The sequence below is a fragment of the Notothenia coriiceps genome, unplaced genomic scaffold (genome assembly GCF_000735185.1).
Source record: "Notothenia coriiceps isolate Sejong01 unplaced genomic scaffold, NC01 NC01_scaffold00019764, whole genome shotgun sequence".
Classification (NCBI taxonomy): Eukaryota; Metazoa; Chordata; class Actinopteri; order Perciformes; family Nototheniidae; genus Notothenia; species Notothenia coriiceps.
The window spans coordinates 65,750-78,608 of record NW_011352465.1 but is presented as its reverse complement, the minus strand read 5'-3'; the positions used below and the strand labels follow the sequence as shown (position 1 = coordinate 78,608).

At 41.9% G+C, this 12,859-nt stretch overlaps 1 long non-coding RNA gene across 1 annotated transcript in view; it reads right to left on the bottom strand.

Annotated features, from left to right (window-relative positions):
• LOC104952259 (uncharacterized) overlaps positions 1–9,151 on the bottom strand; it is a 28,490-nt gene extending 19,339 nt beyond the window's left edge. The window contains exon 1 of the long non-coding RNA XR_799101.1: positions 8,797–9,151. This is a non-coding gene — a long non-coding RNA (uncharacterized lncRNA). The remainder of the gene's footprint in view (positions 1–8,796) is intronic.
• Positions 9,152–12,859: the final 3,708 nt, after the last annotated feature.

The following is a 12,859-nucleotide window of genomic DNA, read 5'->3' as shown; positions in this document are numbered from 1 at the left end:
ATAATTTATTTGGTCAAAACCACATTTAGAGCACGGAAGGATAGTGGTTCGTAGGATAGGTTATTACACAGTTTCACTTAGTAATCGAAGACATACATAGATATATAATCAATTATTTTCCTTGAGTTTGTAATGTATGTATTACTTATGTATTGATTTATAAGTGTGTTCGGTCTCAGTTTCTGATTTAACCTTAACGTACCGTGACTGTTCTAAACCATTTAACATAAGTTAGTTAAAGTCGAGTTCTAAAAGACCAAGGATTACACCAGTATCACTGTGTTATTTTCGGTTTAAGTACTTGACAGTTCCTTCTTTTTCTATTGGAATTAGTCTGGAACTCTCTAATAGGTAAAGGTCGTTAGTAAAAACATTCGTACAAATGACAAATATCCTTAAATTTGTCTAAATCTACCTTTCCATTAATGTGGACTGATTTTTATTTCATGTCTCTAATAAAAACATTATTACAAGTTTGACAAAAAACCATCATACCTTCTCCTACGAAACCATTGTGACCTTTTCTTTCTCTACCACCCAACAAACCATAGAGCTCTATTTCGACGTTTCGTCTGCAGGGTAAGAAGCGGATGATTCTCTTCTTTGTTCCCTTGGGAACAAGGGTAGTAGTTCTCGTATAGTTCGCGAGTTTTCGAGAACAACAACTCATTCTCAGAGCAGTTTTATGTGTTTTCCCTATGCTTTCACATTGTAGTGAAGTTTGGCTTCTTAATTTCCTGTAGATTGTAAATAGGACATCCTTGGCAGGGGAATGGGGAGGGTGGATCACCATTGTAAAATTACAGTGGCATGATGACATCATAATGAAACAGTTTTTGTATTAACTGATTGACAGCTTTGGGGAGAATGATATTCATTTCTGCAATTTTTTTTGTATATCCTATCTATGACTCTCCCCTCCCACCCACTCTCTATATCTATCCTAAATTATGATTCACATAATGATGATCTCAGCAGGAAACCGATGGACTGTCCACTCCAAGTAGGGAATGAGTCCTTACCCCAAGTGAAGGAGTTCAAGTATCTCGGGGTCTTGTTCTCGAGTGAGGGAACAATGGAGCGTGAGATGGACCGGAGAATCGGAGCAGCGGGAGCGGTACGGCAGTCGCTTTACCGCACCGTTATGACGAAAAGGGAGCTGAGCCAGAAGGCAAAGCTCTCTGTCTACCGGGCCATTTTCGTTCCTACCCTCACCTATGGTCATGAAGGATGGGTCATGATCGAAAGAACGAGATCGCGGATACAAGCGGCCAAGATGGGTTTTCTCTGCAGGGTGGCTGGTGTCTCCCTTAGGGATAAGGTGAGAAGTTCGGTCATCCGGGAGGGACTCGGAGTTGAACCGCTCCTCCTTCGCGTATATTCCATGGAAGAAGGTTAAGGTATTTATATAATCAGGTATCGACGAGAGATACAGAGAAGAGTTAATTAAGGTTATGTGTGTTACTAGTACCGAATTAATTACGAATTATATACTTGTACTCTAAAGTCAGGCCAATCACAAACACACACCACGTAGCTTATAAAAAGTTCTCGTTCTCTACACAAAAATTGCCAAAAAAACAATGTACTCGGAACGTAGAAGACAGCGGTACCGCTACCAGGGCGCACATCAATGACATTCGACAGCTCCCTATCTTAATTGGCTAAAGCTGTGTATCAACAGACAGTCAGCAAGACCACAACAAGCTACAGCAGCTAAACGTCCATCGAAGAAAAAACGGTACGTGAATGACAAACTCCACTACTCCACACAGCCACCCATCCACACCACACACAGAGCACACCCACGCCTAACCCGACTCCCTAGACGAGACAACTCCGTGTCCTCCTTTTAATACAATTATCCTCATGTCCTCTTTGACCAGTACCATAGTCAAATTATGACATATCGAGCTTCGTCCGATAGATGAGCAGTACTCCTACGTTATGCAAGACCACATCTCTTGTTAGACAACGACCCTCTGACCCATCTATACGACACAGTACTAACCTACTGCTCCCTGTCGACTCAGCCAGCGCGGTCCACTCACGTTAGTCCGACGACGGACGTTCCCTTTGGTGTGGGAGATGTGTGTTGTGTGTTTGTGTGGTGTGTGTGTGTGTGTGTGTGTGTTGTGTGTGTGTTGTGTGTGTGTGTGTGTGTGTGTGTGGTCCCCTTAGTTTGTCTCTGTGTGTCCCTGTGTCAAACCCGCACTGTTAGGACATACTATTGGACGGAACTAACCGGTCTATACAATGTATTTTTTTTGAGAGACTGCAACTTACAACGGAACGATCTTCTCATACCACACTAATGATAGTATGTTGTCAAAATCAGTTGGACATGTCCTACCAACTAACTGTCCAACCGAAACATAACATCCATTGCTTACCGGGTTATGTTATATGGAGACATATTTTAATACGAAGACACTGATATCGACTAGGTTCTTTACAAAAGAAAGAAAACCTTACGTGACCAGGGATAAATTAATAAACACAATAGAACTATCTAAACGTGTCCCAAACGTAGATGCCGTTCACTGTACGAAGTTCTACCGTAACGTTTCTCGAGTCATTGTAAAGGTACTAGTTTATTTCAGCTTCTTAGACACATGTTTTCGACCTTCGTGGTTTCTTTTATTCGTCTTTCAAGTGTAACTAACTCTCGTTAAGGCGGTGTTTGGCGTTCCAGTAAAGTAGATTTTACACGTTATGTGAACTGATTTATACAATGTAAAAGATATTGGACTTTCATCCGGATGTAGTAATAGTGTAGGTAGTAGGAGGAGGGCGAATAGGCACCAGCCACAGCGCCCCCATCGTCAAGGTCGTCTCTCGGTGTTTGAAAGGAAAGGACCGGCGTAGTTGGTCGAGACTGACCCCCTAGGGGTCCGCGAGGGTCCGTCGCTTCTCTATATTAGGGAGGTGGACAGGATCCAGATGGGAACCAGAGAAGGCGACCTGCACCGGACCTTTGGAGATCCCTCCGCGGGTCCCCGTAGGATTGATCCACGGGTTTGGGGAGTTGACCTANAAGTTACTTTAAAAAAGTAACTAGTTACTTTATTAGTTACTAAATTATAAAAGTAACTAGTAATAAGTTACTTTACTTTAAAAATAATAACAATACAAATACAAATTTGTATTGTTATTATTTTTAAAGTAAAGTAACTTATTACTAGTTACTTTTATAATTTAGTAACTAATAAAGTAACTAGTTACTTTTTTAAAGTAACTTGCCCAACACTGCAGATAGGATATACAAAAGAAATGGCAGAAATGAATATCACTCTTCCCAAAGCTGTCAATCAGTTAATAAAAAAACTGTTTCATTATGATGTCATCATGCCACTGTAATTTTACAATGGTGATCCACCCTCCCCATTCCCCTGCCAAGGATCCTATTTAGAATCTACAGGATATGAAGAAGCCAAACTGCAGTACAATGTGAAAGCATAGGAAAAATACATACAACTGCTCTGAGAACAGTTTATTGATGTTAAATAAAACCAGCGTCTGGTGAAAATGGTGCCTTCCTATCACCAAGCATCCTCTCCAATAATAGTGCCACATTGATTATGTTAATTATTTGGGCTTTTTTGTAAGTGTGTGAGGTGGTTTCCAACCCAAAGATAACAACAAATATGTCACTTATTCATACACAGGGGAAACACTTTGCACTCATTGGCATTTTATTGTATTTGTTTAACCTAAAGAGGGTTTATTTACCGAAGCATAATGCATACACGAGGAATAAACGTTTTCTGTTTTTCTTAATTAACAAGATTATTATCTCAGAATTCCATGAAAAGTTCTTTTTTTCTCAAGTGAATGCATTAGTGTACTGTTCTCGTTTCAATGTATGGATATTGAACTTAACAGCCAGCTAAACTCTCCTCAGCATCATTCCTACAAGGAACAGGCAGGTGTTGTATTTGGCAGGGATTTGAATGGTAAGAAGTTTGAAACTGAAACNTTATGTTAAATGTTTGTTGTTTGTGTTTCATGTATTGTGTCTGGATACTTGTCTGTTGATGTTGGACATGGAGCTGCTGTGACGCAAGTCAAATTTCAGACTTGATCTGACAAATAAAGTATTATCGTTATTATCGTTTTTCGTTAGGTGGTTTCCAACCCAAAGATAACAAATATGTAACTTATTCATACACAGGGGAAACACTTTGCACTCATTGGCATTTTATTGTATTTGTTTAACCTAAAGAGGGTTTATTTACCGAAGCATAATGCATACACGAGGAATAAACGTTTTCTGTTTTTCTTAATTAACAAGATTATTATCTCAGAATTCCATGAAAAGTNTGAATATTACTGTAAACTAACCTGTGTAAAAGTTTCTCGAATACATTTATTTTTTTGGCGGAAGAAGCATGTATCATTTTTTACCCTGCCCTTCAAAGAATCGGAATTGAGAACCGTTAAGAACCGGAGTCGAAAAGTAGAATCGGAATCGGAATCAGAATCGTGGAAATTCAAACGATACCCAACCCTAGATATGAGGTATATCTCAGAATTCCATGAAAAGTTCTTTTTTTCTCAAGTGAATGCATTAGTGTACTGTTCTCGTTTCAATGTATGGATATTGAACTTAACAGCCAGCTAAACTCTCCTCAGCATCATTCCTACAAGGAACAGGCAGGTGTTGTATTTGGCAGGGATTTGAATGGTAAGAAGTTTGAAACTGAAACAAAATACATTTCTCCATAAGTACACATAAAACAATGATATGTTCTTAACATTTACAGAATAAATGTACTTTTTATAAGAACAGGTTATTGCAGGTAAATATGTAAATAAAGTTCTTACAACAATAATAATTATCCTTACTACAAAATTATATTACCACAAATAATATCAAACACTTGTAGCTAAGATAATAATTAGTAACTTGACTTACTGATAATGCCACGTTTAGGGCTTAGAACGAAGGATGGATGGGGATTCTGCAGCGAGTCCTCCCATTACATGCTTATTGCATTAGTGTCCATGNAGCTCGTGAACTTCGTAAAACTTTTACAAGTTACTGCTACACAATTTAAAATAAATGCTTTTATATATTTCTATTCGATGTGACTCTGGCGTTTCTGTTATTATTAACACTGCTGCTTTAGTTGTCTGACTAATCCTCTGTTATTCCGTGGGTTGGGGGAGCCGGGGGCTCGGATCCTTGTCACCTTTTTCATACAGATGAGTTTGCATCCCAAAGCCTCAGTCACCTTAATTCATGTAATAAAAACATCTCAGGTCAGTAGCACTCAAAGCTAAATGTGCAATACCATGTTCAGCTATGTTACTATTTATAATGTTATTGTTGTTACATCAGAAGATGTACATATTGGAATGATTTCTTAACTTACAGTAGGCTATTTTTTACAATGTGTGTTGGAAGGATTTATTAAATTACTATGAATAATTTCATTGTTGAAGGCTTTTAGAGAAGGATGAACTATAAGCCTGAATTACATAACATTTTATACCTAAAAACATAAAAGCCACAATAAATAAATCACAATTATTGTAGTTATTTTTACCTCCCGTATTGCTTTCAACCCACCAGCTTTTATGGTGTTGTTACGTCACTAACTGTAAACTTGTCACATACAGTCTATGGTCACTCAGAGTAACCTACAGTTAATTTAGCTAGTGGAGAAGAAAGATCAGGGGGGGAGGGGGGAGAGAGCTGCCGTTTCATTCACACTGTTTAAAAAACGGTAACAACGGACTATTTTTCTTAGCGGATGCATGTCAATTTAAATCAATACAACTATGTTTTAAATCAATAAAAACATTTTCTAAATCCATAAAAGCATTTAAATTAATATTGGGAGTCATGTCGTTACTTTGTTGAGAATGTGGCCTTGTAATAAGCAAATAATTTGGAGCGACTTGTTCCTTATGGGGAAAATAACACCCGTCATCCAGATCCGGATCCCTCCGCTACGCTTTGGGATCCTGATCTGCCGACGAGGCTCCATTAAAATATAAATGTTTTTAGTGAATTACTGAGTTTAGGCACGTTAATAACATTTGAATGAAGTTGAATACAGTATATTCATATGTGTCAGTGATTTCATGTCAATTCGGCGAACATAAACATAAATGATCGTGGTGAAGATGATGATTAAATTAGGATTAAAAATCGAGAGCCGGGCATTTCCTCCCGTTCGTTTTTTCCGACAAACAACATTATTTTGTTAAATAACAACATGGTGATGTTTTGTAAATGATTACATGTCTCTTATTTAGCACAGAGTATGATATCCGTGACATATGGATCTTAACAAAGTTCCGCTGTACATCCAGCGTACTGTATCTGACTTTATTTCACATGAGCTCCAGTGTGGAACCCCACTGCACCCCCTGGTGGATCAATGATCCATTGCAGCTGGCTTCATTATAATTACATTTATCTATCACGGGGGTGGTCTCAAGTCAAGCTGGAGGTTTTCCCTTGAGCGAGGGCAGATCACGTACCAATCACGGCCCTCGCGTTTCAAACTGTCTGAAATGAATCGCTACATCTGTAGTTGTGCATCTTTCACTTTTGTTCATCCAAAACTAAACTAGTACTTGGTTTGGTTAAAGTTTGCCAAAAAAGTTTAAATATGGAACATTTGTCATGGTCAGACTATTGGCTAAAAATAAACTTTACCTGGGAGGCTGAGTATGGTGATGCTTCTGTATTTGGCACACTCTCTGGTCCCCCTATTTGAACAGGGGAACCACCACTCCGATCTGCCACCCTTTTGGTACTGCCCCCAAATTCAACGCAATGTTGATGAGATGTGTCAAACATGACAGTTCCCTAAACACCCAGAGCATTCAGCATTTCTGGACGTCTCACCAATCCCGGGGGGTTTGCCACTGTGGAGTTGTTAAACAACCTCATTGACCTCCTCCAGGGAGCTTGATGTTGATCCTCTGTCAACCCCCAGCTCTGCCTCTACCTTAGAGTTCCCCAAAGTGTTTCATCCACCGCCCATCACCCCATCAGTTGAGGTCAACAGTGTTCAAGCCTCTCTTCACCGGAGTGTCCAAGACATATGGCCTCAGGTCCGATGATACAATAACTAAATTGATTCTCAACCTTCTGCCTTAGGTGCCCTCGTACCATGTCCACAGTTTGGCAAGCACAGAAGTCGAATAACAAGTCACCACTCAGGTCAGATCAGGGAGGCCATTCCTCCTGATAATGCTCCCTCAATTGTTTTCATTATTGCCCATATGTGCATTGAAGTCTCCTAGCAAGACTAAGGAATCCCCTTCACAAGCCCCGTACAGGACTCTGTTCAGAGTCTCCAAGAAGGCATACAACTCAGAATACTAGCCCCCCCCCCCAACTCCATAACCCGCAGACAAAGAGAGGCAACCCTCTTATCCACTGGGGTAACTCCAACTTAGCCCGCTCTTTGCCAGGGACTTTTGAGTATCCCAACACCTGCAGGCGCATCACATCTTGGTCAACTCCGGAGAACAATAAAGTCCAACCCCTATCCAGGTGGAAGGTTCCAGAGTCGAGGCTGTGCATGGTTGTGAGCCCCACCAGAACAAACTGGTAACACTCTACTTCACGCACAAGCTCTGGCTCCTTCCCCCCCAGAGAGGTGGAGTTCCATGTCCCCAAAGCCAGCCTCTGCTGCCAGAGTCTGGTCCGTTGAGACCCTCTTCCTTCACTGACACCCTTCTGGCAGCGCAAACCCAACCCCATCAGTTTGCCCCTAGGTAGTGAGCCTATAGGACAGAGGAGTGGAAGAAGTGTCCCCATAGCTTCTTTGGACTGTGCCCTGCCGGGCTCTGTGGACAGACAGGTCACCTGGTGCTTGCTGACGGCTCCTCCTTTTGATCCCGTCTCCAGAAGGGGACACCGGGCCTGATAACTTCCCTTCTTCAATCTTTCATGGGGTATTTTCTTAAACCATTCTTAGTCCGACAGATCATTTATTATGTTAATATATAATAGTTACTAACAGCTTTAGCTTAATTGTAACTCGAGCGCTCTTGTGCCTCCGCAGACTGTCTGTTTTCATTTCGTAGTTACGTTTTTGCTTACCAAATATGACTAAAACTACCCAAGCAAAAGATGACAAACTTTAAAGTCAAAGTTGTAATTTGATACAATACGCATGTATCACATAAATACAGTGATTGCGGGTGTGTTTGCATTGTACATGAAAGGGACGGGACATTTACTACACAGTCTGCATACTGGGCCCTCGTTTCAGACAAACAGTGAAAAGAGGTGCTGCAGCAAAGGCAGTATGAGAAAAATAAAGACCTTTATTTTAGGGAAAACAATACAAAAATGAACCGGACAATTAGCATAATGTCCTATTTAAAAGGTATGTACATGCATGTGTAAAGTACCCCACACAACTGAAAATTGGTCCGTGTACTGTTCTCGTTTTCAACGTGTGGATATTGAAACTTAACAGCCAGCTAAACTCCCCTCAGAATCATTCCTCCAAGTAACAGGCAGGTGTTGTATTTGGCAGGGATTTTAATGGTAAGAAGTGTGAAACTGAAACAAAATACATTTCTCCATAAGTACACATAAAACAATGATATGTTCTTAATATTTACAGAATAAATGTACTTTTTACAAGAACAGGTTATTGCAGGTAAATATGCAATGCAAGATTACACAGCATTATGTAACACACTATAACACAGCAACAAGTTCTTACAAAAATAACAATTATCCTTACTACAAAAATATATTACCACAAACAATATCAAACACTTGTAGCTAAGATAATAATTAGTAACTTGACTTACTGATAATGACACGTTTAGGGCTTAGAACGAAGGATGGATGGGGATTCTGGAGCGAGTGCTCCCATTACATGCTTATTGCATTAGTGTCCATGTGTAAAAATACTTCCTGGAACTTAAGGAAGTGGTCATAGCCACAAAGGAAGTGCCATCTCTTTCAAAGTACATTTCAAAATAAAAGCTGGCTTCTAACTGCTAATACATTCCTATTTGTGTTCCATGACACTCCCCGTCTGGCGTCATTAATGATGCCACATTTAGCTACTTCCTCTCTTCTCTTTCCTGTTACTCCCCAGAAGCCAGGAGAAGCACAAGGTCCGAGATAGGCCTTGTGTATGTCTTTTTAGGTTGGTGAGAAGACACTTTTACTTCCACTTTCCTTACTACTCCATCTGAGCTCGGAAGGGTTTTTGTTATCCGTCCCATGGGCCATTCACTCCGACGTGCCTGCTTGTCTTTCAACATCACTATGTTCCCTTCTTTTAGATTTGGTTTCTTGCAGTGCCATTTCTGCCTCGTCTGAAGTGTACTTAAATACTCTTTCCGCCATCTCGTCCAGAAAATGTCTGCCAAGACTTGAACTCGCTTCCACTGATGTCTGAACAAGTTAGTTTCAGAGAACTTCCCTGAAGGAATCGCAGGTATGCCAATCTTTTGTGTTAAAAGCATTGACGGGGTTAAGATCAGTGGAGCTTCAGGGTCTGAGGACACCGGTATCAGTGGCCTGGAGTTGATAATGGCTGTTACTTCGGCCATTAATGTACATAAGACCTCATGAGAGAGCTTGTGGTTTCCCCAGGTACGTTAGGTAGAAGCAACAACTCTTTTGATGCACCGATGAAGTTTGTGCCACAATCTGACCGTAGCTGCTTTGACGGCCCTCTAATGGAGAAAATCTACGTTGTGCGTTTATCATGCTTGAAGCAGTCATTGACTCAATTATCTCGATGTGGATAGCTCTTGTGGACATACAAGTGAACAATACTGCCCATCTCTTGTTCTCCGGGAGACAACTTCCCAAGGTCCAAAGACATCCAACCCCACGAAAGAGAATGGTGGTTCTTGTTGTAGGCGCTCTGCAGGCAAGTCCGACATCTTTTGTTGTTCCAGTCTCCCACGTAGCTTCCTGCAGATTACACATTTATTGATCAAGCTGTTAACTCCTATCACCTCTTAATGAGGTTTCTTTCCGTTACAAAGCAGACAACACGGAGAAGAGTAGTCGGGTTCTTGACGTTTTATCACCCAATTTCTACACCGTCTCACCTTTCACTCTCTTAAATTGTCTGAATAAGGTTTCGGTAAGTCCAGATATTTCTCTACCGCCCCTCGCTATTGAAAGGAAGTGCCGTGAATAGATTGGTCGCGTGTGTTACACCGTGTGTTCAGACACCACCGTCAAAGCACTTCAGTACAAGATTCTATACAACCATTTACAAATGGGTACACCTCAGCAGCACTTCTTTCGTTCTCCTTACTACGTAAATACTACTGGTTTCATTACAAGTAATCGTCCGCTGCTTAAAAACTACACAAATTGGCAAGCCGCTTACCGGTCGTGTATAAGAATTCTTCGACGCGTCCCCAAACAACTACATAAGGCCATTTCTCAGTTCCCAAGAACACTCAGGAGCGCCTTTCTGTTCACGGGAGAGGGTGAGAATATCTCACGTAGTCCGACGGCTTGTATCCTCTTCTTTACAGATGAGGACTTCGGCGTATAGTGGTTCGCGTGTACACCGTATCGATTACTTGAATGGACCTGAACTACTTGTTACGTTGCTATAGGACAATGAGACCCGTCCCTGTAAGATGCTCAGGTTTTTCAGGCTTTGTCGAAGTACCAGGAAACTACGACGCATACGGTTTTTGACCTAGACCTACCCAGGTAACATCCACTTACACACGGAACCACCACTGTACTTCTTTTGACACACGAGGAAACGGAATCACTCTCTCTGCAGAGGCCTTATTGCATGTCCGTCGAGTGGTGCAGGAGTACAGAGACCGCTGCATGAACCTTTTCTTTGGGTGATACTCTCGTGATATTGCTTAGTACGTTTAGGACCTATTGTTCCGTGCTGACTTACCTGTGGATGGTGAACCTTCGTCTCGTTCCTTACAACCATAGAGGGTGAAACCACACATGGTAAGAGTCTTTGACTTGTCTAGCCCATCAAAACTGAGGTCAAACTCCCTCACAGAGAATTGCTACACTGACGGAGAGAACCCGGACTAGAGTATTACCCGACAACCCCCAGGAGGACTCCAAGTCTTTTCTGCCAGCGAGTGGTCGACTATATGTCGTCGTACAAAATAACTAAGTAACATGTCCTCCTGTTTCTCTAAAGAACGCAAGAACACATGCACTGTTGTGAGCTATTACTTCACCTACCCATAGCCTACTCCCCAAGGTACCATAAACCTTTGCGGGAAGGGGGTCGTCAACGATGAATACCCGACTCTTTCCGTCGTTTCTCCCTCTCTTTCTAGCCTCTCTGCAAGACGTAAAGCATCGTTTCTCTGAAGATTACATCTACTACGGACTCCCAGAAAGGGGTGTTTTCTTCTGGTAACTGTATGACTTTCTGCAGTTACGCACAACCTGTTTAGGTTATATTTCGAAGGTCTATCGTAGATTATAACGCCTACAGTACTGACGGAAGGGGCCTCCTAGCCTCGGTTTCTGTACGTTCGTGGATCTAGAAGCAACTACTGGGGTCTAAGTCGCGTCGGAACCTCACTCGACCTTATGACTTCAGCCTTGTTAATTGTATATCAAGGTTTACGTCTTCGAGAATGTCGGACCACATGAAAGGTGTTATTTGTCAAACAAACTGGGGAACCCTGAAGAACGGAGCCATTGTATGCCCCTAATAGATTCTCTCGATTAGACTTGGTGCTACCCTATGTGGAGAGGGTACTTCATTCATGTGCGTACTCCTCTACGTCACTAGCGATGTCCCGTCGACTTTACAACCACACGGAGCTTGAATTACGAAGTAAGGAGAAAGTTTCCGGTTTGTGTGGCTGAAACGCATAAATTCTGCGGAGGACGTTTCGTTGAACGCGTCAGCGAAATGAACTCTCACTGTCCTACTTCTTCCCAGTGTAACACTCTACCAAAACAGACGTCGTTCCGTTGAACGTTGAAGTAGTCTTTGTTGATAATTTGGCTTGATTGAGATCACGTCGATTGGTCCGTCATTCCACGTCTCATATATCTTCTTTATCCCTCTTCGACCGTTCTCACTGAAGATATGACTATCTTTGCAAGCAGAATCCCTATATAGACGTTACGAGGCTTCCCAAATACACATGACACGTGTTGTCCCACGTTGCATATTCTGTCATGACGTTCAGTCACTTATACGTGAACGTGACTGTTGTTAGGACGTCTAGTACGCCTTGTGCAGACAAAGACGCAGTTGACGTTCACAGTGACCGCAGACCTGGTAGCAAAGAGTACCTCGACTTCCTTGAGGATGTAAGACTGTCGTTAGGAGTCAAGGCTTCACCCAGGGCTAGGTCTAAGTCGTACATCTCTAGGCAGTATATTGCCGATAACGTGTTTCAGGAGTCATTCCTCGAACCGGTTTTTGCAACTGCCAAGAGAGAACCTCAAGAGATTGCTTCTCGTGTCGAGCAGAGACAGGTGTAAGCGTGTTCCAAAAGTCGTTTGTTACTAGTTGTGGTCGACATCCCCTACCGTATAGACGGGTTGTCCAGGGATAACGACTCAGTTTTTTCGTCTCGTATATTAGTAATTTGCACAGTCTTAATCTCACATAAGACTCCTCTAATCTACATAAGCGCCTTCCCTGCGAGAAGGAAGTTTGCAGGGGATGTCTTCGAAGTAGGTTACTAACTACTCCTCCCCGCTAGATGCTCATCCTCCAGCGTTATTAGGTAAGATTAAATCCTATCTACTGTAGGTAGAGAGGAATAGGGTCCTTAGTAGTATGAACCGATCCGAACGAGTAGTCGGAGTAGTCCTTTTCCACTCTGTAGTTCCTCCGTAAAGTGTCTTCCTCGATAGGCAAGCACCCAAATACCTATCCCTCGT